The sequence below is a fragment of the Gopherus evgoodei genome, chromosome 16, assembly GCF_007399415.2.
Source record: "Gopherus evgoodei ecotype Sinaloan lineage chromosome 16, rGopEvg1_v1.p, whole genome shotgun sequence".
Taxonomy (NCBI): Eukaryota; Metazoa; Chordata; order Testudines; family Testudinidae; genus Gopherus; species Gopherus evgoodei.
This window is the reverse complement of record NC_044337.1, coordinates 23,519,418-23,522,623: the sequence shown is the minus strand read 5'-3', so window position 1 is coordinate 23,522,623 and position 3,206 is coordinate 23,519,418.

Genomic DNA, 3,206 nt, shown 5'->3' with positions numbered 1-3,206 from the left:
TTTCAGGGGGGTGAGGGGGCAGGGGAGGTTGGGGGCGGGGGCAGGAGGGCTGTTGGTGCTGCAGACTTCAGGGCTTGGATCTGGTCAGTTGCGTGGCCCCGTCACGTCCCTTTAGGAGGCTTCTTCAGAGCAGGGCTCATCGCCCTCGGAGCAGTCCCAGGCACTCAGCTATGGCCCAGCTGGCAGGAGGCTGGGCAGGTTAGGGATTGGGGGGTTGATATACAAAAATTAAGCCATCTTCTGTGCAAAACAAATTGGAGAATAACGACAACCGCCTACATTGCCCCGTGCGAAGCCGATGAGGAGAAGCCTGGAGCAGGGCAGTGGGAGCAGCGACAGGAGAGGAGCAGGCTGCTGCTTCGGGGAGCTGGGGCAATGCCAACGCTGGGCACTCACAGTCCAGAGGGCTAGCAGCAGGAGCACCTCGGGGGCAAAGTTTGCTCCTTTCCCCGCTCCTCCCCCAACCTCTCGGTTCTCATTGGGAAAGGGGAAACCCGGGGGGGGTGAGGAGTGGGACGGCCACGAGTGGGGATGGGCACTCTGCAGCGCCCTTCTCCCCAAAGCCCCCTGGACCGTGCGCCCCAGGAGCTGCTGTGGAGCCCTGCTGTTCCCAGGAACATAAGTTTGTGGCTGCGCCGCGTGAGGGGGGGGGGCTGCTGCCGCTCGGCGCAATCCCTTAAAGTGCGAGAGAAGCTTCTGCAGTCCCAGCCCAGCGCAAGCCTCCGCGCCTTTTCTACAGCCTGTCTGACATCATGTCCTGGCCAGCCCTCATTGGCTGCAGCCGCTCCTGGCCCAGGCAGCATGTGCTTGGGCTGGAGGCAGTGAGTGGAGACGGGAGAGGCATGGCTAAGGGTAGGGCGCGGGGGAGCTACAGTTCGCAGGCTATTGAGGCTTTGCTGCTATTTTCCCACTTTTGCAAAAAAAGAAAAATAATGCTTCCCATCCTCTTCAGACCATTACTCTAGGTAACTAACATCTGAGTGCGTGGACCCTATTCTCTGCTGCAGATCCCGTGCCGCCTTGTGCACCCAGAAGAGAGAGCACTTGGAGCAGAGGAACAGCAGCCACTCAAACTCAGATCAGCATCGGTAAGAAGATTCACAATAACTAACTGGCAACACTAAATGATTCGTATGTTACAGTGGCTGCTGCAAGCAGGATATATCAGAGTGAACTGACTTCCAGGCAGGAGACTCAGGAGGCCAAGGAAAGGTTTACACTCAGAGATCATCTGATCTGAAACATTTAAAATTCATTGAATGCAACCAACATCATTCACCCTCCTTCTGAAACATAGTCATAGCTAGAATATTGTCATTGGTGCCATTAAACTTTATGGAGTCTCTCACAAACTGATCCTTCTCACTTCTCTTATTTCCAAGATAACTTTAAGAAAACTAGGCCAGAGAAGCCTCTTCCCAATTTAAGGCAAAGACATCAAGGAATCCCCCAGTAAAAAACTAAAGAAATGCAACAGGAAACCTCTCAAGATTTATAAATATTTTCCAAGAAGATGGATAGCATGGAAGGTTTAGTGCTCTGAGGTCAAATATCAGCATTTTAATTGTGTTAGCAAAGGGATTAGGTTGGAAAGTCTTAATTTACTGTGAGATCCCAGAATTTACTTGGGACCTGTGAGTAAAAATTATTACATGTTTTTATTATGAGCAGTAGTGGTTGGTATCTTGCAAATGAAGTAAAATTATTACTATTATTTATTATTTCATTATTATTGTTAGCAGTAGTAGTGGTCTGCCTCTTACACGTGTAATAAAGTGAAGAAGGATACATTTAGTTACCATTGGAATTATTCCTTTTATTCCTTTCTTGATTTTATGTATTTCTTGACATCTTTATAATAAACTATACTCACTGCTATCTTTCCCTTTGAATAGTTTCAAATGATTAAATACATTTTCACCTCAGAGTGAGGAACAAGGTGTTGTCAGCATATTATGCCTCAGAGATTTATATAAAAAAACCTCAAGAGCCCTCAAGGAGTCGTGCAGAACACAGGCTAATCTGGTATCTGTGGGATATATCCAGAGAATGTGCCAAAGTTATCAGTGCTTGGAAACAAAGGAAATTGGTATTTTAACTCTGATTAAAAATGAAACAGAATGATAAGATTTGTATGGTATTTCTCTTTACAATCTATGGTTTATTTTGTGTTTTCATATTCTTGTTTATATATATATATATATTCTTGTTTATATATAAATTATTTTTATTGTAATGTACCTGGACAGATGAATCACCATACATGTCAATAGTAACAGGTACGTGGCTTTTGCTCTTTTCCACACTTTATTTACCCCTTACCAACTAATCAACATGCAAGACTTCACTAGTATTCTCTATGATGGGTGGTTTGCCTCCATTTAATAGTGTACAGGGGTAAAACAACTCAGGTAAAAAGTTACACACAGTACTGTTTGCATAATACTATGTCTTGTCATGGAACACAATTGCATTACTTTTACTTAGGTAGTTTGCTGTGTGCGTTCTGTATCTATATACTGGATTTTCCTTAGATCTCTTCATACATGTTTAATTCTATAATACAGAACTTATTGCACATGTTCTAAATATATTTATAGCTGAAACAGGTCATAGCCTCTTCTACTTAATGTCAGGCCTCAGACATTGCTAATTATCTCTAAAAGATTATATTATATTTCATATAATTATATTGAATTAGTGGCTGGAAACAATAACAGAAAAGATATGGTTGAAAAGGTATGGCAGTGACATCCAGTTCTTAGGCTACTATCTCTGATTATCTTCTTGAGTGATATACAAACACAAGAAGGCATCCAACCCTTGCTACTAGAATACAACAAGGAAAGTAATAGATTGTAAACACAAAGCTGCTAGTGTACATACTGACACATGAATGACATTGACATTGTTCAGAATAAAAAGCAGGATATTCTCGAATAATGAACAGAGGAAAAACCACTGTAATACAAATCATCTTTTAAAATCAAATAGGGTCTCTTTTGAAATGGGAAATTATTCATTTTTAAAAAGTGAAGCTAATAATGAAGTCCCTTAACCTGTATTTTGTACTAAGTGACAGGTGAACAAATCACAGGTCTTGAGTTTCTCTACCCTGCCTCTCTCTGGTAACGTCATCTCCAGTACCATCTGCTACCTACCAGCTAAACAGACCAACCACATAATGAGGTACCAGCTTCCACCCA